At 39.5% G+C, this 24,987-nt stretch overlaps 1 long non-coding RNA gene across 1 annotated transcript in view; it reads right to left on the bottom strand.

Annotated features, from left to right (window-relative positions):
* Window positions 1–8,080: 8,080 nt before the first annotated feature.
* LOC148862007 (uncharacterized) overlaps window positions 8,081–24,987 on the bottom strand; it is a 35,018-nt gene continuing 18,111 nt past the window's right edge. Inside the window, exon 2 of the long non-coding RNA XR_016112429.1 lies at window positions 8,081–8,499. This is a non-coding gene — a long non-coding RNA (uncharacterized LOC148862007). The remainder of the gene's footprint in view (window positions 8,500–24,987) is intronic.

Here is a 24,987-nt window from a genome sequence, read left to right as displayed (position 1 = left end):
ACTTTTGTGGTCTATTCCACCCTCAAACCCTTCTCTTGCAACAATACATACATACAAAACCAAAACACGGGTTCAATTTTCGGTTAACTAAAAAAACCTATAGTTAACTGAACCGACCATTACCTATAGATATGTCACATATTATCTATATATTATGTATAAATATATATGTATTATATATAATATATTATACATCACTTATTATTTATAATATAATATTATATAATATATATTGTAAACATAAAAAACCAAAAAATCGAACTAAACCGATAAAAAACTGAAACTGGTCAAACAATTCAATTTCAGGGTTTTGATTTGGAAAAACACAAAAATCGATAGAACCGATTTGATTTCAGAATAACGCCCATGATTCAATTAACCGAACCATGAAAAGGTCTTCTTCCCCCTGATTATATTAAAACATAAAAATACTTAATATTTTACATATCGGGGCGGGGTACGGGTACAATGTTATAGTCCTGATAAAGTCCGATACGTGAGGAAATTTTGATCCTTATTTGAAATTATTAATACATTTGATTTGAAATAATCACTTAACTCTGAAGAGCATAATCACAGAGATTGGACAGAGAAATAGTTGCCATTCTGTCAGTATTGGGCAGGAAAGATAAGATTCTGTTTTTCCAAATTTAAGACATAAGGAGACATGGCACATGCTACTTTAGATTAGAGCCTCTTTCATCTAAAAGATTGTCTTTCTATAATCTATACTATTTCATAGTCCAATTTGCTTGCCTCAATCCACTTTTCTTTTAACCATTGTTGACCCGACGACGCACCATCCCAATCAAATTCCCAACGCCCCCGTTTCCCATCCTTTTATTGGGCTGTTTCCTGCAGCCTGCTTGGCTAGTTCCAACTTCGAGCCCTTCTTATCAAGGGACCGGATCTTCTCCTCACACATGGCGCCTCACAGGTACATTCCACCTTTTATTAGGAATATCTGGCGCGTTATTTTTATGGAAAATGTTTCAATGATGGAATGTGTTTGTGAGGCCAGTGTAAGGCGCCCTGTGTGAGTAGCAGATCCCAATTTTCTTATTAAGCAACGACCCACCGTGGGCCTCAAACAAACCCGGCCTACATTAGCTGCTGCCCTTTTCTACGACAATTCTGGATCCAGTTTTAAACCGGGTAAAAGTACAAGTGTACAACTTAGCCCCGACCTTGACCTTCACATCCCAGTATATATCCAATGTTGGTGCAAGTGTGTAACTAAAGCTAGTGCTGCCAATTTGTCGGTTTTGGTCGGGGTCAGGGGTAGAGTAGACGAACCTGTCCCAAACCAATAATAAGTAAATGTGCAAACCAGACCCACTAATAGACTCGGAATCAGGGCTGCAACTTGGGTGGGTTCTGGTTTTGATCATTTGTCAAATTTTGAATGAGTTGCGTTAATTCTTAAAGCCGGGTGCCTAACTTGCACCTATATCCAGAATTATCCCAACCAATTTTTTGAAAACCGATTTAGAAACTGAACCGCTTTTCCTTCCGGTTCTTGGATAAATGGCTCAACCATCTGGTCCAAAAAACCCAACATTAATGGCTCTTTTCAATCTGTCGTATAAGTCAGAATGGTATGTTAGGTGAGATTTGAGTAGTAATATAATCATCAATATAGTTGGTTCGGGTCATAGGATTAGTCAAAACCGATGTTTTCAAACCGCTACTAACTCAGATGGTTGGGCCATTTGGCTAAAAAATTATTCAGGTAATTGGTTTCGTTTTACCCTAAATCAGGTCCTTAGCCAAAAATTATTAAAATGATTCATTATTCCGGACGATCAAATCATCAACCCGTTTAATAATTTTTTACAATTTATTTTTTTAATTTTGTTGTCATATTAAACCATCCATTCAAACAGGATGGTCTAACTGTCAACCCGGAAACTGATGGACAAATAGCACAAGCCTAACCAGAGTTCAGATCTATGCCCCATTTCGCTAGGTCCAAAAGCTTCCGTCAAAGCGAAAGATCTGATTCAACAGAAATTCCGCATATTGAGCGCAGGTGATATGCGGCTACGGCAAGGCGATCATATCATGCCATAAATGACTTATATATGTATAGAGAGATCCCCTAGATATACAGATAGAATAGAACGCTCCTAACCCAACACCTTCCTTCGTAGAGCCGTGTATTGTAAGTGATCCGATCCTGCCCGGAGCGAGCCCTTCGTAGAGGCAAGCCAGAAGATAACCGTCAATAGGCACGAGAGAGAGGTTGACGTTTGTGGGTTTGTATTTGTTTTATTTTTTTTTATTCCTCTCTACGTGTACGAATTCGTTATGTAACAGATTCTGCTCAGATGAGGGGGGACAGGGCACCCCACAAAGTCCCACAGTGCATCTCCATCTTGTATTGGAAGCATTTCCAGATAATAACATTATTAAGTCTAATACTATTATCAGGAGATATTTCTAATACACGACAAGGATGCACTGTGGGACATTGTGGGGCGCCCCCTTGTAAGGCGCAGATGTGAACTCGCCTGACCAACATCCGGTCCCATCAATACTCTACTAAGTACATTTGCTTTAGCCCACTGTTGGACAGTTCACCTTCCTGAAGGCTCTATATTTACCTGAATTTGGGACACCTGCGCCATTCGGTCCGTTAACTGTGACATCCTCCAACCTCCAACCAACTATTATTTGATTAATTGATTTGGTGGGACTACACCATAGGACGACCGAGACTAAATTCCGCCCAAATAATAGAAATCGGATTTGGTCCCCACGGGACCGTGTTGAGCCCGACCCAATCTAATTCAAAAAGATAGGGTTAGGGTTTCAAACTTAGCTACCTGAATTTGAAAATAGTCTGATCCAATTCATTTTGGAAAAATTGGATTAGATTGGGCATGGATTCATGGGTTAATCCGTTGATCCAATTGTTAAGTCTAATTGGGACTACTTATATATTGTTAAAAGTTTTTATTCTTTAATTCTGACTATTTAGTCTTTACTTTTTATTGTTTATTTTTTGAATTGTTAAAGGTTCAATTTTTTTTAATTTTATTTTTTAGAATTTTAAGATTAATTCCTTTAATTTGACATTTTCATGTATTTTTTTATTTTTTGAAATTTCAATTACTTTTTGGGATGACCCAAATTAACCCGTGGGTCAACCCTATCCCAAACATTTGGGATTAGGTTCTAGCAGTTTTTTGCCCAACCTGAAACCAATTCAAAGTGTCTTGACCCAACCCAAATCCGACCCACCTAACCCAATTGTTGAATCTAGTTCCAACAGTCCATTGCAATCCCACTTGCCGAAACTGGATCTACTCCTCACACTGACCTCCCAGGTACATCCCACTGTGTATTGAAAACATCTATACTTATGTGTTATTATTTATGGGAAATGTTTCCAATGCACGATAGGGGGAGATGTTCCCAATTCATGAGGATAGTGTGTTGTGAGTACCAAAGTTCAAAGTATTGGCCTGTATTGGCCGATACGTATCATTGACACCCCTCCAATACACCCCACTGACATATCGAGCATATCGATATTTTAAACCATGATGAGTAGACGTGGACAGAGTTCTCGTAGACAGAAGATGCAGCGTTGTATGAGAGCCCTGTGTGAATAGCGGATCCCAATTCCCATTTCCGGCCCTTTAGCTAGGTCGACTCGGCGATTCCGCACCTTCTAGAACTAGAGAGAGAGAGAGAGGGGGAGGGGTTTCTCTTTTTGATGCCAAAGGCTCAAGGCAGAAAGCACAATCTATTGCGTTGTCATCTCCACATTCCCCCAAATGTTGCATTATTTGGATCCCACATTCCCAAATGCTTTTAGCAATTCAGGCTTGGTGGCAATAAGAGAGGTTGCGCATGGAAATTGGAAACCGACAGACAATCCATGGCCATGGGATGGAGCTCTTCTCATACATACATACTCATAGCCTCTCTTTTTCTCTCTTTTCTCCCTTCCCAACAATTGTAACAGGCGCTTAGGAGATTGCTTCCCTTTATGTGGGCATACCCTAGAGATCAGTAGAGATTGCTCTCAAACACTAAACTCTTATAACCTCCCCTCCTCATTCCTCACCAATGAAGATGTTCCTTCCTTGCCCTACCGCTACCCTGCTGAGGCTCATGGAATATACGCACGTGCAAATCATCATTGTTTCCCTCATGCGTAACCGTGTTTTCTTATTGTACACGTGCCACTTCACATGACGCGTGCAACCATTATTACCTCAAAAACGTAAACGGTGTCAGTCCTCCTTGCTCCTTACTCTTCCCCCTTTCTGGTACTACCAGTTTCTCTGCTCTGCTCACCGTTCCCAACTATCTGATCAGTGATCACTACTTGGTATGATGATTGACATACACAACTTTGCAGGAACCCAACCAAGCTGATTCCCATGTTTATCTTTTAAAAATTGTCAGTCCCCCTTCCATGGTTCCATGATAATTTTCCATCAAGTATGCTAATCATATCAGGTTGTAACTGTGAGCGTGTAAGCTCTTCCATTAATGATTTTCAAATAGAAGGAATCAAGCAACGTAGTAATGTAATCTAATCTAAGCCATTAATGCCCTCTAATCATCTCAAACTGCACTCATGTTGTTGCTTTATAAATCCATTATTTTATGTTTCATCCAATCTCTCATATTGTTGCCTTGGCCCTTCTCATCTCCAAATTATTTAAGATTAAAGGGAGGGTATAAAGGAGACCTTATATGTAGTTGTATGATCAAGGGCATGGAATCATCTCAATTATTGGGTTATTGTTAAGATAGCAGATGTGCATCAAACAAGGTTTAAAGTATCGATATGGTCCGATATGTCAAATTAGGTGTATGAGACATTGTATCAACAATCATATTTTATTTAGTTTTTTTTTTTTTTTTCAAAATATGTTCAGAAGGGTTGGTTAAAGGCTTGGTTACCCTGTGAAACAGGTCTTACCCCGAAAGTCTTAACATTTCATATATTAGTGACCCACCGATATGATATGTATCAGTTAAATAATCCAATACGTGACAAAATTTTGAATCTTACACCAAAATACACAAGTGCGATCATGCATTTGATAATTTTGAACCTGCTCAATAAAGCAGTCTCCGAGATGCTCTCCTTTTCGGTTTGATAACATGGAAAAATATGAGTAATTTTGTGCATGGATACAGAACAGCTTATGAATTATGTCTGTGTGAACTGTGAAGACAAGCTCTTGTACAGTTTGCACCGTGTAAAAAGATTAGGAATTTGATTATTTCACGATGAAGATGCCAAGATGGATGGAATAACTAGTAAGAAAACAACAAGATAGGCCCGGGAGGATTAAAACAATGAGTCCGGATCATTTACTAAAAATTACCTTCTAACCCTCTATTAACATAATCTCATACCCGCACATCTCATATGTGATTAATCTCACTTTTATAATGGGTCCCAGTCATAGCAAGATGTGCGGTGTTAATATCAAATTGGTAGAGGATTGGAAGATGTTTTGTTGGCAGAATATCTCAATTTTAAAACGATGGGCCGTGGCCCAGAGAAATGCAACTTCAATTTCTTGAGTTAGCCACAGTAGTAATAACCACCAACTAGTAGGTCAACCATGTAAACAGCAATTATAGCCAGTGGTTCTAATTTCTAAAATGTCAATAAAGTAGTGGGCTATCAAGGTTGCATGGGCCTAGGGGGACCATGACATCATCAATAGTTTTAGTTCAACAGCTGGGCCACCACAGCAATTATATGTTGAAGAAAAGTTATCAAAACTGAGCAGCTCTACAGGAAACATCCTCTGACAACCGTTGGATTATAATAGAGGGGTAATCATGGGCCCCCCAACTGGCGAACTGTTGATTGTGACGCAAAGTTGGCCGGAGTTGTATCATGTACACCCTTAACCCAACATTTCTGGGCCAGACCTCACTCTGAGTCCGACCATTATGATTATAGGGTTCACCTGCTTTGAATCACAATTCAGATCAAGCTAGTCCTCCCATCGCTACTATATATCATGGCCCATTAAACAAGGACACTGACAACGGTTATTACTTAATAGCATAGGTTATGCTCCCAAAAAGATAATCATCATGAACTGCATTTCCATCATCTTCAAGCAGGCAAAAAGAATGCAAATGGGGACCTTGAGCTCAGCAGGCAAGGGGGATGAAATGGGACAACCATCTTCGTTAACAAAAGATCAACACAACTTTCTTCAGCCAGTATCCCCGTATTTCAAACAAGCTCAAGTGCTAATCACTGCGTTCACATTTCTTTACCAGTCAATTTGAATTTGATAGCTTGGAAACTCATGGACCCAAAACAAAGCCCTAGGTCCATTAATCCTCTTTTCTGTCGGCTTTGGTTTTCTAACTCAGATCCACTATAATAGAGATCTAAACCAGCAGTTCACCTGTGGGATACCCTTTAGTACATATCAACCAGCAATAGGAAGTCATCAAATTTGAGAACAACTTGCTTCAGGAGAAAAATTGGGATTCGGACACAAAGATATTGGAAGGTGTGTGATGATGCGAATCGCAAGAACCGTTCCCTAGATAATTGGTGATTCACAGATTCAATCCAGTGACAACCAAGGTGTTTAAAACCGGACTGGACAAAAAATCATTCTCGGTCTGGTTCTTGGGTCAAACGGACCAATCATTCGATTCGAATGGATGGCCTGCTTTGACAAAAAATTAAAAAAAAAAAACAAAAACTGTTATTCAAGTCGACGGTTCGACTGCCCAGATCGGTGGTTCACTGACCAAATCAACAGTTTTGAAGTGAAATGGACGGGTCAGGTGACAAGTTCTCAGGTTTTCTAGTCCAACCGCCCAATACGGTCCAGTTTTGAAAACGCTGGTGACAACTGTCTATGAACTAATGGAACTGCATATATTTAAGAAATATTGAAAATGAAAATGTGAAACATAATGGGAGAGCAACTTACCGTGCCAACTGTTCTCTTGGGAACAGGCCAAGGAGACTTCATGTTAAAACAGAACTGTCGGAAAGCCCTAGCATTCAGGACAGCTACATGGGAAACAGCAATGACAAGATTCCTCTGTAGAGCTTGAAGTCTGAAATGTAAGCTAACCAAAGGGTGCAATACAGCCGGTGATACCATCAACGTACTAAAAAAAGGGCAAACTTATTTGTTTTGTCAGAACTTGGAGCAGCAGTGGCTGGAAGGGAGGGAACAATTGCTTACAACTAAAAGAACTTGGGAGAAGTACCAATCAGTCCAGATCAGAATTTACTGGGCCCAAAGTACAGGGAAATGCATCTTGACCGTGAATTGATGTCAAATTCATGGGCAGGATGTGGTTTAGGGGAGAGGGTTAGTTGTAGGGAGGGCTGGAATTCAGAATTCTGCATCGTGTTACCGTACTTTTCCCTTTGTCGTATGGCACCAAAATGAAATTCAGCTCCGGATGGAAGTTTCTGCCCTTCCAACTCTGACATTTTTGGTTTATTATAGAAATCTGCATGGCAAGAACAGTACAAGAACGTTCCAACTCTGACACTTTTGGACCACTCAGGAAAATATAGAATAAAACACGATAATCTTGAGCAATAAATTCTAGCAAAAGAGTATAAAAAAATCTACCACATAAAACTACAGCAAGAACGTTACAAGGATTGGATAAGGTCATTTATCGTAGACTCGTAGGTTAGAATAATTTTAACTTGTGAACATTTAGAATATCACAAGAGTGTCACTATAAAACTTCCATAGGCTGTCCTTGTTGACTTCACAGATCAACTTCATATAATCATGTATAATGCAAGACTTAATATTAAAACTTGAACCATTCATATAACATTATCTTTTAGAGTAGAATAACCTATTTAGTTGTTGAATGTTTCTGAAGAAAATCCATGGAAAGGATAATGCATAAAAGTTACAGATTCCCATTTATTCTAGAAGTTGATTGTTGGCTCTCCGCAGTACCTGTACCAGGTTTGCACAATTTTCTTTTAAGAAAATTAATGCTGGTTTCTCTCTTTTTTCTTCTGCTAAAAAAACTGAATTCCATACAACCAGTGATCAGTCTTGAAATCTATATTTGACAGAACCTATTTCAGCAAGATAAAGTAACTCGTATTGAATATCATAAAGTAGTACTTTCAGAAATTTTATTAAAAATGGAAACACCCCGATTATACAAGTGGTTCATAACGTAGTTTGCAAACCATAGCGTAAGCTGACATGCCATTCTCTTTTACACTGTACATTTTAGAATTTTACAATGTTCCCCCAGGCCCTAGTTGACCCCAAGGCCTTTCCAAGGACTCAGCAGTGCTAGTTGCTGACCTGTGCACCACCTGAATGAGAAATTCAGATTGGACCCCAATGCTCTTGCATGTCTTACTAAAAACTGCAAGGCCCATGGTGCTTACCTTCCCAAATTTCAACCAGTTTACCACCAATTTTTAATCTCCCTCTACTTGCATCTCTGTCCGGACAGATATTGATGGAAATGTTAGCCATTCCAGTGCTGTAAGTTGTAATCAACCATAAGATCAGTAAAGCTCATGGAGAACCTCTGTTGCAAAACAATCAGGATTTCCATCATCTTTGGTCACTAAGCTCAACTGAGTTCCTTGTTCCGCCCCATAGCTATCAAGGCATCTAGACGATTCTGGGCAACAGTGGGGCACCTAGTCACCTAGGCAGGCAGCTAGGTGATGCCTAGACAATAAGAATTTCATAAAATAAAAAAAAAAACTAAAATTTTCTTAATTCCCTAGTTTTATATACCATTGAGCATGAACATTAACTAAAAAATAGCAGTTATATTTATTAAGAACATTATAAGTCCTCTCAAAACATGGCAAACCATCGTATCTAGGACAACGGTATTTCAAATATATTAACTTCACTACTTTCAAAAACAATACTAATATAATAAACATTTAATAGAGCAATTTCATATCAAATGAGAAACTAAAGAAGACTATAATTTCATATGATAAAATTTAAGATAAAAAGTAAAAGAGAGAAAGAACAAGGGTAGAGTTGCTATTTTATTTAATGTAAGAGAGAGAGAGAGAGAGAGAGAGAGAGAACAAAAAAAAGAACATATTTATACTTCTATTATTTATTTCCTCTTCTCTTCTTAAAAACCTTGGATCATTTAAATTTGAATTCTAGAACTTTAAAACAACATATAAATGACATATATGGTATATAATAGAATGTATTAGGCTATTAGCAGAGGGTGGGCCTTGGTGTAATGGTTGGGTTGCTCCATTGCGACCTGGGTAACCAGGTTTCATATCTTGGAAACAGCGTCTCTGTATGTGCAGGGGTAAGGCTACATACACCTGTCCGTCCCCAGACCCTGCATTGGCAGGAGCCTCGTGCACTGGGGCTGCCCTTTTTTATTAGGCTATTAGCACACATATTAGTAACATATAACAATATAAATGATATTATAAAAAGGTGCCCGTCTTGTCATTTTTGTCACCTAGGCTGGTGCCTTGTTGCCTAGATGGGCGCCTAGTTGCCATAAGCCAAGGCATTTAGGTGAGACACCCAGCCAAGGACACCTAGTCACCTAGGCAATGCCTTGACAATTATGTGCCTTCCATGTAAAAAAGTAGATACTTTCATGAATCACCAAGGATGATAAATTTTTTACTTGCAATTTTATTTAATTGCATGAAAAGGATATAGTTATCCATATTTCTACATTATCGAGTTGGTGCATTGATATTACATCACAATATTGCAAAGCACATACACCAAAAGAAAAAAGAATCAACCCAAGATAACAATAAGCTCTAGTTCAGTCCTTATACAGCAAGGTAGCATAAGGGGGAGGCTGTATTGAAAGCTAGAAGTTTTTTTTTCTCTGTTCGTTCTGTACCCTTTATTTCTTTTTCTTTAATTCTAATAATGTTCTCTAGATCAGTTACTCATAAGCAGGACCCAACTCCAGTAATTTGGACAGCCAAATCGGCATAATTAGTCGAGATCAAATATGACCAACCCTAGAAGAAAACTAATATTCAATACTTGTCCCTGATGATCCAAAGGCATGATATAATAGTCAGTTGTAAAACTGGTATATTTAAATGTTGTCGCAGCTGTTAACCTTAGGAAGTCTGAGTGTAGGATACATATAAACAATCTTGCACCTTTACATTCACAGAAGTAATAACCTCCAAAGTAACAAAACTAGTAATTTCTTGACAAGGATATTATCTACCAAAGAAAAAAATATGTCGAATAGCCAGGTAATTTTGTATTTAATTGATAAAAATTGAAAGCTTGCACCATCGAAAATATTGGATCAATACAAGCACCCAGTGAATTAAAAAAAAAGGGCAGTCTAAACCCAACAGGTGGATTCCTTGCACACCTTGTAAAAAACAAAAAGAGAAAGAGAAGAAAGATGCAAAAAATCAAGTTGGCATTTTTTTGGATTGATGAAACCAAGTCAGCATGTTAGCACCCCAATAAAGCATCTGTCATCATTCTTGGAAGGCTAGGCAGTCAGAGGTCAGATGAATGGATCTCACAATCCACTTGATTGATGAATTCACTTTTGCATTCAAAGACCATGCAGAACTGATATGATATCTACACCTACAAGGACTGCTAATGTTTTCCTCTTTCAATCAATGACAAATTTATGAACTTCCTTCCCCTATATGTCCCTCAAAACCATAACCCATAGAGAAAGATAATAGAGCCCTTGAAGAGGTAGCAGATCTTTGCTCACTGAGTGCCCTGAGAATATTTAAGATCATTCTTGCCATCCTCAACCCCAAAAATATATTTTCTTAATATTTTTTAGTTCAAATTTTGATAATTTATTGTGCCCTGGGTTTTAACTTTCACTAATTTATTTATTTTCCTTTTGTTTTACTAAGCATTCTTTACCTTCTTGGTGATTATTGTTTTTGCTTTCTTTTCTTGTGTTTACCTCTAAGGTCTTCACAAATGGTTTTACCCTTTGTCCCATGTCCTTGACCTTGGATATTTTTCTTTGTTGTTTGTGAGATGTACAAAATCCCACATGGGCACACTACATGTACCATGCTGTGCATGTATGACCCCGACCTGGGCTGTTTTTTAATATTAAAATAGAAAGGGAAATTTTATTAAAACAAAAGAGAAAATACAAATGATTGATGAGGTGATGAGATAGCATGCACCTAACCCAAAAACAAAACAGAAAAGCATCTAAAGGAATTACAACTTCACAAAATATCATTCTTGAACTTTGAAATGCAGATCTAATTTAGCATATTCTCCCATGGTTCATTTGGACATTCTTGAACAGCCTGTTGTTTCTTTCCTTCCAAATCACCCAAACTACTGCAAACGGAACACAGCTCCCTAAAAAGTACATATGCGAAAAACGAACGCATGCGCGGCAGTCCTGTTAAAGCCTATTGAAAGACTGATGGGAACCTCAGTAGTCCCATGCACCTAGTGAACAAGCTCTTGAATTTTCAATACTGCCCGATTAGTGAAGGCTGTGATTTTAACATAAGTTCGAGGTATGAAGTTGGCAAGTCCAGTAAGGCAAGAAGATCCCTTGCCGGAGACTTTCAGAGGAAAAAGGTGCTGCAGAAAAGTGGAAATAATGGACATGAATACTTGTCTTCATCTTTTCAAGAATACTTGGACCAACATGGCATTATACACCAAACTTCATGTACTTACACTCCACAACAAAATGGGGTGGCTAAGAGAAAGAACCGTCATCTTGTAGAAACGGCACGCTCCCTCATGCACCACATGAATGTTCCCAAAACCTTTTGGAGCGATGCAATGCTCACCTCTTGTTTCTTAATTAATCGGATGCCCACGTCTATCCTTGATGGTCGTTCTCCTTTTAGTGTCTTATTCCCCAACATGTCTCCGTTTCCGCTTCCTCCTCGGGTATTTGGGTGTGTCTGCTTCGTTCATAATCTGGGTCCCGGGACTGACAAGTTAGATGCACGTTCCCTGAAGTGTATCTTCATTGGCTATTCCCGAACTCAGAAAGGGTACAAGTGTTATCATCCCAGTTCTCGTCGTTCCTTGATATGTGCTGATGTTACATTCTTCGAGTCTCCGTTCTTCGTCCGGTCCGGTGCTGCTGCTTCCTCCTCATCACCACCTCCTCTTCCTCTTCCCGTGGCTGATCCACCTCCTCTGGTTCCAGTCATGCCTACGTCCTTGCCTCCGGTGCCACCGTTGGTTGACCGTCCACCCATCCGTCACGTGTACCGGTTGCAGCTCCTCCAGCTTCATCACCGTCGACAGATCCAGCTCCAGCTCCGACACCAGCCTCCGACCTAGATCTTCCTATTGCCTTCCGGAAAGGTAAACGTACTTGCACCCTTCACCCTATTTCCAATTTTGTTTCAATTACCCACCTCTCCGCCTCCCATCGCCAATTCATCTCTTTGTTATCCTCCGTGGTTGTTCCTAAGGATGTCCAGGAAGCCCTTACCTCTCCAGAGTGGTGCCGTGGTATGGAAGAAGAGCTCTCTACTTTGCATCATAATCACACTTGGGATCTCACCGCTCTTCCTCCTGGGAAGCAGGCTGTCGATTGTAAGTGGGTGTATAGTGTTAAGTACTTGCCAGATGGTCGTGCCGAGCACCTGAAGGCGCGGCTAGTTGCCAAAGGGTACTCTCAAACCTATGGCATTGACTACACAGAGACATTCTCCCCAGTTGCTAAGATAGGGTCAGTTCGTGTCATCATCTCTCTTGCAGCTATGTATGATTGGCCTCTCCATCAGCTAGATATCAAAAATGCTTTTTTGCATGGTGATTTGCTCAAGGAGGTCTACATGGAGCAACCACCAGGTTTTGTTGCTCAGGGGGAGGATGGTAAGGTATGCAAACTTAAGAAGGCTATTTATGGACTTAAACAGTCCCCTCGAGCATGGTTTGGTAGGTTCAGTGAGGTGGTCAAGAAGTTTGGTATGAAACAGTGCCAAGTTGATCACTCTGTCTTCAGTTTTGACTCTTCAGCAGGCAAAATAATATTGGTGGTGTATGTGGATGATATCGTTGTGATTGGGAATGACAAAATGGGCATTGACAGATTGAAGGCATTCCTACAGGAACACTTTCAGACAAAGGACCTTGGCAAGTTGAAATACTTTTTGGGCATAGAGGTAGCAAGATCTAAGCATGGCATTAATTTGTGTCAGAGGAAATATGTGCTCGATTTATTGGAAGAAACAGGGTTGTTGGGTACTAAACCGGCTGAGACACCTATGGAAACAAATACGAGGCTGAGCAGTGATATAGGTGAAGTATTTGAAGACCCTGGCAGATATCGACGGCTTGTAGGCAAACTAAACTATCTAACCATTACTCGGCCAGATATTTCATTTGCGGTTAGTCTGGTGAGTCAGTTCATGCAGAAACCTTTGGTCCCACATTGGAATGCAGTGCTAAGGATTGTGAGGTATCTGAAAGGAGCTCCTGGTCGTGGTTTTCTATACAGGAGTGGTGGAAAACTAGTAGTAGAAGGATACACCGATGCTGATTGGGTAGGTTCTATGTCTGACAAACGATCCACCACAGGCTATTGCACCTTTCTAGGGGGTAACCTGGTAACGTGGAAAAGTAAGAAGCAAACAATTGTGGCAAGAAGCAGTGCAGAAGCAGAATATAGGGCCATGGCACATACTACTTGTGAATTAGTGTGGCTGAGGAACCTTCTACAAGAGATAGGATATGACACCAGTACTCCAATGAAGCTCTATTGTGACAATCAGGCAGCGGTTCATATCTCTTCCAATCCAGTGTTTCATGAAAGAACCAAGCACATCGAAGTTGACTGTCATTTTGTGAGAGAGAAGGTGCTGAATGGGGTGATAGACTGCATATGTTAGTACGGGAAACCAGTGGGCAGACTTGTTTACAAAAGGTTTGAGTCGGGGGAGAGTGGACTACATATGTAACAAGCTGGGATTATATGATATATACTCACCAGCTTGAGGGGGAGTGTTAGTGGTGTTAGTGAAGGGGTATTTCGGTCTTTGTACTTGTTGAGAAGGTTGATGTGTATTGTTATGTTAGTTCGAGTGCTTCTTACTTAAAGAAGGGCACTTAAGTCTTTTTCATTTAGTTAATAATATAATAACAGGTCTGGCCGAATCTAGGGAGACGAATCTTTCTCTAATTCGAACCAGCCTTTCTCTCTTTCCTCATCTTTCTCTCTTCTTCTTTCTTCTCCTACTTTACTTTACTTTACAGTCAACGAACAAGACAGAATTCTAGGGCAGGTCAAACTTTAACAAAAACCAATTCTCCAAAGTCACCCGTGCAATCAACCTTGATGAACTTAAGGCCCAGAAATCTTCCGATGACTGATGGGCTCTCTGTCTTTATGCGAAGATTTTAGGGTAAGCAGAACCTTTGTCAGCCATCATCGATAAGGCAAGGGATTAGGAAGTCAAAAGTAAGACAGACATCCAGAAAATCGGTAATGATTATTTTCTGATCTTTTTCTCTTCTAAATCTGATTACGAGAAGGTGATTAAGAATGGTCCCTGGATGATCAACAGGAAGTACTTAGTTCTGGTCCCATGGAAACCTAGATTTAACCCATTAAGAGAAAAACTTGATTCAGAAAATCTATGGATTAGGCTGCATGGTCTCCCTATAGAATGCTAGAATCAGGATGGCTTATAATTAATCTTGAGGGACGTGGGGGAGGTCATTAAACTTGATGGTGATACTATCAAGTTGTCAAGAACCATTTACCCAAGGGTGTGTGTTAGGATCAAACTTACTAAACCTTTTATTCTAGATATCCCTATAACATCGGGTGGAATCCAAGATCATATTAAGGTATTCTATGAAAATATTTTTGTCCTATGTATAAACTGTGGATGGAGAGGCCATAAATATCAAGATTGCCCAAAGTACAGGAAAAAGAATGCCAATGATGGATAGATGTTAGTTCAAAACAAAAGGAAACAACAGAAATCTTTATTTAACCCAAGATCTCAAAGCACTAAGAGCATCAACAGACGTAGGGAAAGGCACTGGAATGCGAGAAAGGATCAATGGTCTCAAATCAAAAATCTCAGAGTTGGGGCGACAAGGGAGATTTCCAGAACTAGATTCATTAATGCAGGCCATGCCTCCATTTAACCATTGAAACAAATCCTGGCTCAACCGAAATGGATCCAGAAAAATAAACATGAAAAAGGAAAACGGGTAAATGTTATCTTGCCTAAATTTTGTTTTGATATTAACAAAGATATTCCAACCAATGATTCTCCGATTAACATCATTTCTTCTAAACTGTAGGGTGGCAATTTCGAAGACGTGACTGATGATTCCATCAAGCTTATAGGAAACGATGAAGAAGAAAATTCAGAGGGAAATGATGTAGATGATGATGATTTGATGGGAGATTGGAGTGACCAACAGCTGATCAATGAGGAGGAACACATGGAAAAGAAGGAAAAACTTTATCTTATATGGAGAAGTTGAATCTGGAAATAGCCACACTTGAAGGAGACAAAGAAGGTCCTAGTATTTCAGCAATTGCTTATGCAGATTCTTAGTTGGAATGTTCGCGGGGCAGGAAGAGGTTGCCTCAAAAGACAAGTCTTGGAGTTAATCAAAGTTCATAAAGTTGATGTTTGCTTTTTAATGGAAACAAGAGTTGGACCTAATAGAACTAGGAAGATTGTTAAGTCTTTCCTTTTCCTAATTTTGAAATTGTGGATTTTGTGGGTTTTTCTGGGGAACTATGGGTGTTATGGAATAAAAATACTTGTAATATCCAGGTTATTGTGACTAATGACAGGATCTTTCATGTTAACATAAAATAAGTGTAGTTGAATAAGACTACAATCAGTCCTAGTTTGTGTTTAATTAACAAGAAAATTTGAGCAAGAGGAAGAGGATAAGAGAAGAGAAGGAGAAGAGTTCGAAGGGGAGATTAGAAAAGGAGAGGATGATAGATCTGCTGCCCCTCTCTTTACTATTTATATTAATTCTCAAATAAAGATAAAAGGGCTGAAATACCCTTACTGCTTACATGGCAAAAATAAAAGACTAATAATTAAAGACTGACTGAAATAACTACCAACTACCAACTAATTGCTGACTATAGTCATACGAGTACAGTAGTGGGGACCACATCAGTGTTCTCTACACTCCCCCTCAAGTTGGGAGTAGATGTTTGTCATTCCCAACTTGCATAGATCCGCTTCTAACTTCTTCTTGGAAACCGCCTTGGTGAGAAGATCGACAAGCTACATGTTGGAGGTGATATATGGAAGACACACTTCTTGAGATGCAACCCTTTCTCTAATAAAATGTCAATCCACTTCAATATGCTTGGTGTTGTCATGTTGTATCGGATTATGGGCTATATTAATAATAATCTAATTATCAAAGTACAGCATTAGAGGTTTCTCATAGGCAATACCCAGTTCTTCAAATAGTGATTTCAACCATAGTATTTCAGCCAAACCATTTGCCATGGACCGATATTCAGTTTCAGCACTGGAACGAGAAACAACATTTTGTTTCTTACTCCTCCAGGAAACAAAATTACCTCCTACAAAAGCACAATATCCAAAGGTAGACCTTCTATCATCAACACAACCGGCCCAATCAACATATATATAAACTTCTATCTTCATGTGATTATTATCCTTAAATAGTACACCTCTGCCTGGATACCTCTTCAAATATGACAATATCCTCTCAACAGCAAGTAGATGAGTAGTTCTAGGAGAGTGCATATACTGACTACAACACTGACTGCATAGTTGATGTTTGGTCGTGTGAGACAAAGATAAAGAAGCTTTCCAACTAACCGTTGGAGTTGGAAATTGCATGTATACTTGGCTATGTGCAAGCTATGCAGTCAATGACAAAGATGTAGTCCAACAACATTTGTACTATAAAAACCATGAGGCAACTGCATGTACACTTCTTCTTGCAGGTCTCCATTGAGGAAGGCATTTTTAACATCCATCTAGAACAAGGGCCAAGAGTAACTGGTTGCAAGAGATAATAAAACTTTGATAGTGGTAATCTTCGCTATTGGTGCAAAAGTCTCCAAATAATCTATACCATAAGTTTGAGTAAATCCCTTTGCAACTAATCGGGCCTTATACCTTTCAATGGAGCCATCAACATTATGTTTCATAATAAACACCCATCTACATTCAACTGGTTTCTTCCCTTTAAGTTGATCAACTAGCTCCTAGGTATTGTTTCTCAGAAGGGCATCCATTTCTACCTTCATTGCATCCTTCCACTCAGGAACTGACAGGGCTTCCTGCACTGTTCTGGGAATGGGAATATCAGCAATGGATGCAAGGAAGGACTTGTAAGAGGGAGACAAATGATCATAAGACAAGAATTGTGAGATACAGTGGGTTGTGGATGAGATGCAATGACGTTTGCCTTTACAAACTGCAATGGGAAGGTCAAGGTAATCTAATGGAGGTGAGGGCTCAACAAAAGATGGTGAAGGCTCAACAGTAGAAGGCTCATCTGTAATGGGAGATGAAGTTGTGATACCTGGATCTGGATCCGTAAAAGGAATTAGGGCTGGCTTGGACTGTTGATGACCGAAATCAACCTGCCTCCATCGTCTGTGATAAACTCTCAAATCCCGACACCTTTGACAACCTTCCCCATTACATCCCTCTTCACTTAATGGAACAGGTAAGGAACTTCTTATGTGTTAACCGCAACCTCACTACTCTCCCCCTGAGAAGAAACCCTTGGATAATAAGGTACATCCTCAAAGAAGTGACATCCATAGATACAAATCTCTTCCCCGAAATAGATTCATAGCAGCAATATCCCTTTTGAGTTTGTGCATAACCAAGGAAAATACATTTCGAGGCTTTAGGATTGGAACGGTGAGGGCCAAGAGTTTGAACAAAGCAAGTACAACCAAAGGTTTTAAGAGGGACAGAGAACAACTCTTGATCAAGATACAAAATGGTGAATGGATGTTTCATGTCAAGAACCCGTGAAGGGATTCAGTTGATGAGATATACAGTTGTGAGAATAGCATCTCCCCAAAAACACATAGGCACAGTGGATTTAAATATGATACTTCTAGCCACTTCCAATATATGCCTATTCTTTGTCTCAGCCACCCAATTCTACTATGGGGTATTAGGGTAGGTACTCTGATAGATAATCACATGGTCAAGGAAATATGAGGCTAGTGATGTTTTAAAGTACTCTTTTGCATTACCGGATCTAAAAAATTTGATTTTTACCCCAAACTTGGTTAAAATCATCTTATGAAAGATCCAGGTCAAGGTAGGAACCTCATCTCAAGAACGCATCAAGTAAACCCAAGAAAAATGGGTGGAGTCATCAATAAATAGCAAGAAATATCTGTACCCCCCCCCCCCATAGTAGGGATGTGATAAGGTCCCCAAACATCGATATGAACAATGTCAAAAGGAATACTACTTCTCTTATTACTCAATGAATAGGTTGTTCTACAATTCTTTGCAAGCTCACAGCTTTCACATTTTAAACTGGACATCTGGATAGACTCAAATAAACTAGGAAACAAGCTTTTCAAAGACCTAAAAGATAAATGATCCAAACAGTTATGCCAAAGCATAACTTGACTAACAGTCCCACTCACCTTCCTTATCTCCAAATCCTGAAAAACACATTGATTAGGAAAAAAAGTTACTGAGCAATTCTACTTTTTAGTAATGCTACTAACTGAAAGCAAATTAGTACTAAGTTTAGGAACATGCAAAACAGAAGACAAGGAAATGGCACTGGACAACTTGATGTCTCCCTTGCTAGAGATGGGAACAAGTGAACCATCAGCAATAGACACCTTGTATCTGCCAAAGGATAAGTAATATGTAGTAAACAGTGAGGGAAAGCTAGTTATATGATCAGATGCACTTGAGTCTATCACCCAACAATGTTCAATGTTACCTAGAGCCGAAGCATGATAAGTTGAGGCCCATGTACCTAAATGAGCAAAAGCTGAGGTGGGAGGAGCTGATGTTGTGATTGGAGGCTGAGATGATGATGCTGAATTACCAACTTCATTTTCCAACTGGGTTAAAGCAGCTCGGACATCAGCTAGAGTGTCTAGTGGTGCTTCTTTTGTGCCTAATGAGGTTGCACAATCAGTAGTAACAGCCATATTAGCATTCCCCTTTTTATTTTTGAGTTTTGTTGGAACTAAATGAGAATGTAACTTCCAACAGGTTTCTTTGGTATGCTTAGTTCGCATATTAGGTCCCTCTTGTCTTCCTTCTTCATATCTCTCTCCTTATCACCCCCAAACTTGGGTTTAGTTGCTGCCAAGACTGATTCAAGGGGTGGATGCTGCAACATAACCTTCCTTATACTCTCTTCACTATGCATTAGTGAGTAGGCTTGTGATAAGGTCACACTATCTCTTGTTAGAAGTTGTTGTCTAAAAATGTCATACTCAGAATTCAAACCAGCTAGGAACTCAAACACCCTATTGGTTTCAACCTGCTTCCTGTAAGTTTGTGCATCATTCCGACTTTTCCACTCAATTGTTTCTAAATGATCAATTTCATGCCACAACGATTTCAAGGTTGAAAAATAAACCGAGACCAGTTTCTCTCCTTGTTTAAAGTTATTTACCTCACATTTCAGCTCACAAGCCCTAGCAACATTAAGGGGTTGGGAGTAGGTCTCTTTCATGATATCCCAAATTTCCTTAGTTGTTTTTGCCCATAAATAGTTTGGCTGATTTGTGGCTGCATGGAGTTGCACAACCATATCATAACCAAATAGTTCTCCTAAACCCATTTGGCATATATTTGGTCCTCCTTGGCTGGTTCCTTCACATCCCCCAGCAAATAACTTAACTTTCCTCTACCCCCAATAGCCATCATGGCTGATTGGGCCCACTCCAAGTAGTTTGATCCATCAAACTTGTCAGTGGTAATCTGAAAACTGTTTTCAGGTATGCTACCAGCCCCCAAAAAACTTTCCCCTTGGCTCTTAAACTCCATTCTTTGTCAAGGTAAAGGTCAAAGAATTCCTCTTTTATCACTGAGACAGGGTAATTACACCCAGAATTTGCTAACAGCCGAACCTAAGGTAAAAAAAATACCTATTTTATCACAGATTGGATAATTACACCCAGAATTTGCTAACAGCCGAGCCTACTTTACCCTTCTAGGTTGGCAATCCACCTAGAAATTGCTATCAGCTGTCCCAGAATTGGCAACAGTCAAGAATTTAGGGTGTTAAACCTAGAACCAGTCGTAGGTCAAGAAACAAACAAAGTACTAGTCTAAGAAGTGAGATCTCTCAGCCGCACCCCTTAAAATAACCAAAAAAAGTGTTCTTTTAATAGATCAATCACAAAGAACAGTCCAAGAAGAGAAATCTCTCAGCCGCACCACTTAAAATAACCAGAAAAAAAGTTCTTTTAATAGATCAATCTCAAAAATTCAACTTACTTGAGTGAAACTCTGGCTGCCACCTTCAAAATCAAGTCTGAACCCTAATCTTGAAAGATCTTCCTGTCACTTAACTCTTCCTGATTGTTGGACGTCCTCCAATGCTAGCCGCACACTGCCAACAATCTCCAAGACTCAGCTAATGGTCTTGCTTTGCTGAAAGCTTCCAATCCTAGGAAGTTCTTATGTAATCGGCCATATTAGACTACCATAAGAATTCCTAGGTTGGCTCTGATACCATGTAGTTGAATAAGATTACAACCAGTCCTAGTTTTAGTGTTTAATTAACAAGAAAAATGAGCAAGAGGAAGAGGATAAGAGAAGAGAAGAGAGGAGAGGAGGAGAAGAAGAGTTCAAAGGGGAGATTAGAAAAGGGGAGGATGAAAGATCTGCCGCCCCTCTTTACTATTTTTATTAATAAATATATTAAGCTGAAATGTGTACCTAAGAAGGCCTGAGGATGAGGGAAATGAAACCTAACAGTATTTTTTGCCTTTTTCATAGAAATTACAAGAATTCCACTCTCTACCAACTCTCTCTCTCTTTTTCTTACAAATTACAAGAGTGACATCTCTCTCTCCTTATAAATTACAAGAATGCCACTCTCTCTCCAATTGAGGGAGACCTCAGCTCGGCATCTCAGCTGCTAGGGGACCTACAATCAAAGGTAGTCGAGTCCGAGCCGAGCCAAGGTCGAACTTCTGAGCTCAAGCTCAAGTCTCTAATTCGAATCAAGCTCGAGCTAGACGACACCTCGACCACTGAGGGAGACCTGGGCTCGACACTTCGGTCACTGAGGGAAATCTAGGCTCAACACCTCAACAATTGAAGGAGACCTCAGCTCGGCACCTTGTCAACTAAGGGAGACCTTAGCTTGACACCTCGCCTGCTAGGGAAACCTCAACTCGACACTTCAACAGCTAAGGGAGACCTCGATTTGGCACCTCAGCAATTGAGGGAGACCTCAGCTCGGAACCTCGGCTGCTTGAGAGACATGCAATCAAAGGTAACCGAGCTCGAACTTCCAACCTTTTGACTCGAGCCGAGCTCGAGCTTGAGCTCAAGTCTCTAATTCATATCGAGCTCGAGCCTGATAGTTTATGAGTGAGCCCCAACAACGCAAGGCCCCCTCTGCTAGTTCTCAGATAAAGATAAAAGGGCTGAAATAGCCTTACTACTTACATGGCAAAAATAAAAGAATAATAATTAAAGACTGACTGAAATAATTACCAACTACCAACTAACAACTAACTGCTTACTATAGTCATACGAGTACAGTAGTGGGGACCATATCAGTGTTCTCTACAAGAAGTTTCGTCTAACCTTTCTTGGAATTGCACATTTGTCTATGCTCCTCCAAATAAAACTGATAAAAAATTAATTGGATTAGAGAAATTGCTGATTGTATGGATGGTCCTTGGATGCTTATAGGTGATTTTAATTCATTAAGGGTTAGTGATAACAAGAAACGAAGTAGAGAAGTTAGACCCAGCCAGTATAGAAAATTTAATGACCTCCTTTTTTACTGTGATTTGATGGAAATTGAAATGAAAGGAAATCCGTTTACTTAGAAAAATAGATATACATGGGAGCGTTTGGATTGGGCTCTTGCTAATGAGGAGTGGAGAGTACTTTTTCCTGAAGCCATCCTCAAAAACCTCCCCTTTATGGCTTCGGATCACTCTCCCTTGCTGATGATTACCAATTGTCAGAAGAATTATGGGTCGAAACCCTTTTGCTTTGAGGCAATGTGGTGCCTCGATCCAAATATTAAGGTCCTGGTGGACCAGGCTTGGAAGGTAGAGACAGATGGTTCTAGAGACATGAAATTTATTAAAAAAATGAATAATTTAGTTATAAATATGAAAATTTGGAATAAAGTGCACTTTGGTAATATATTCAAGAAAAAGCAAAAAATTATTAGGGAGATTGAAAAAGTGCAAATGAGGTTGGTTGATGATGGAAACAATAGAGGTTTGAATAATTTGGATAAGGCCCTTCAGAAACAATTAAATAATATTCTTATGAGGGAGGAAACTTATTGGGCTCAGAAGTCCAAAATCAATTGGATTAAGCTTGAGGATAAAAATAATAGGTTCTTTCAGGTTATAACTACTATTAGAAAAGTGAGAAATAGAATTACTTATATTACTAATATAGATGGAAAGAAAATCAAAGATCACCTTCAGATTGCAGATTATTTTTGTAAGGAATTTGGGGATAGATTTAAAAGTGAAGGTACTTTCAGGGTTGATAACTTTATCAAAGATATCACTAGGAGTATATCTGAGAAGCAAAACAAGAGCATCATTCGGGATGTGACAGATAGAGAAATCTATGATGCCCTTCAGTCTATTGGTGATCTTAAAGCTCTGGGTCCTGATGGACTTAATGCTCTTTTCTTTAAGAAGTTCTAGAATATTATTAAAGTGGATTTTTGTGGGACAGTGAAGTCTTTCTTTCATAATGGGAAATCATATCCCATTTTAATAAAACTTTCATAACATTAATCCCAAAGATTGATAAACCTGAAACAATTAATAACCATAGACCAATCAACTTATGTAATGTTATCTACGAAGTAATCTAAAAAAATTTGGTTAAAAGGATAAAACCTATTCTTGGAAATATTATTTCTCCTTTCCAAAGTGCCTTTGTTCCAAAACAAACAAATAAATGATAATATTCTGATAGCTCATTAGATGTTCCACTCTATGAGAAAGAAAAAAGGGAGCAAAGGAATCATGGCTTGTAGAATCTATTATAATTAGTTGAAAACAGCCCTCTTGAAGTATAAACTGATTGAGATTAGATGCAAAACCAGAAAACAAACAAGAAAATATTAAGAAGATGAGAGAGGGAGAGAGCTAGCGGCAATAAGAGCTAGAGAGTGAGAGGTTCGACCTTAACCTCCCTCTAACACTCTAAAACATTTTATTAAGTTAATCTTTGAATTATTGCAGAGAGGCCCTTGGGTGGGCAAGAAATTACAAAAAACAGAGTATATAAGAGTATGGGCCCAGAATAAGGCCCATTACAGAGGAAAACATAAACATAACATAGAATGACAGCCTATGGGCCATTCGGCCCATCTCCTCTACACTCCCCCTCAAGCTGAGCATAGATGTTAATCATGCCTAGCTTGCCAGTGTCATGTTGAAGCCTTGCCTTGGAAATACCCTTGGTGAGGAAGTCTGCCAATTGTCCTTCAAAAGTAATGAATGGAAGACACACTTCACCAGAAGAGACTCTTTCTTGAATAAAGTGTCTATCAACCTCAATATGTTTGGTTCTATCATGTTGTACTGGGTTGTGAGCAATGTTGATGGCAGCCTGATTATCACAGTACAACATCATGGGTTTGTTCTTCCATTAAAGACCTTAGCCACAACAATTCAGAGACTCCATGTGCCATGGCTCTATACTTTGCTTCTGCGAAGGGTCGGGCCACAACTGATTGTTTCTTACTCCTCCAAGAGACAACATTACCAGCCACCAGACTGCAATACCCTGAAGTAGATCTTCTATCATCAATATTTCAAGCCCAATCAGCATCAGTATAAGCTTCAAGTTTCAGATGACCATGCTTGGTAAATAGAATTCCTTTTCCTGGAGAGCCTTTTAGATAGCACAAAATTCGTTCTACTACTGCCATATGAGTATCTCTAGGAGCATGCATGAACTGGCTAATACAACTGACAGCATATGCAATATCTGGCCGAGTCATGCATAGGTACAGAAGCTTCCCAAGAAGTCTCTGAAAGACCCCTTTGTCTTCCAACAATGTTCCATCCGAAGCTGAAAGTTTGTGACTCATATCAATGGGAGTTGCAGTTGGTCTAGCACCCATTTTTCCAGTTTCAGACAGCAAATCAAAGACATATTTTCTCTGGGAAATAAGAATCCCATCCTTGGATCTAGCAACTTCTATGCCAAGGAAGTATCTCAACTCCCCCAGATCCTTAATCTCAAATTCTGTATGGAGGAAAGACTTAAGGGCCCGAATGCCTGAGGCATCATCACCAATCACTATAGTGTCATCAACATACACAATGAGATACACTGCTAGAGATCCACTTTTCTTCACAAAGAGAGTATGACCTGACTGTGTCTGAACATAGCCGAATTTAACAAATGCAGCTCTAAATTTCTCAAACCAGGCTCTAGGAGACTGTTTGAGGCCATAAAGTGATTTCTTCAATTTGCATACCTTTCCTTGCATATCTTTCCCATACATTCCTGGAGGGAGACACATGTAGACCTCCTCATGTAAGTCACCATTCAGAAATGCATTCTTTACATCCAACTGACAAAGAGGCCAATCAAAGTGAGTTGCCAAAGATAAGAGAACCCTCACAGATGTCATCTTGGCAACAGGGGCAAAGGTCTCCAGGTAGTCAATCCCATATGTTTGTGTGTAGCCTTTTGCAACAAGTCTGGCCTTGTACCTCTCAATAGTCCCATCAGCCCTGTATTTAATGGTAAAGACCCACTTACACCCAACTGGATCCTTCCCTTCAGGCAAATCCACCACCTCCCAAGTATCA

This window comes from Nelumbo lutea, chromosome 4 (genome assembly GCF_056320005.1).
Source record: "Nelumbo lutea isolate HS-2025 chromosome 4, American lotus-T2T, whole genome shotgun sequence".
Lineage (NCBI taxonomy): Eukaryota > Viridiplantae > Streptophyta > Magnoliopsida > Proteales > Nelumbonaceae > Nelumbo > Nelumbo lutea.
Note: the sequence above shows the minus strand (reverse complement) of the source record. Positions and strands in the feature narration are given on the sequence as shown.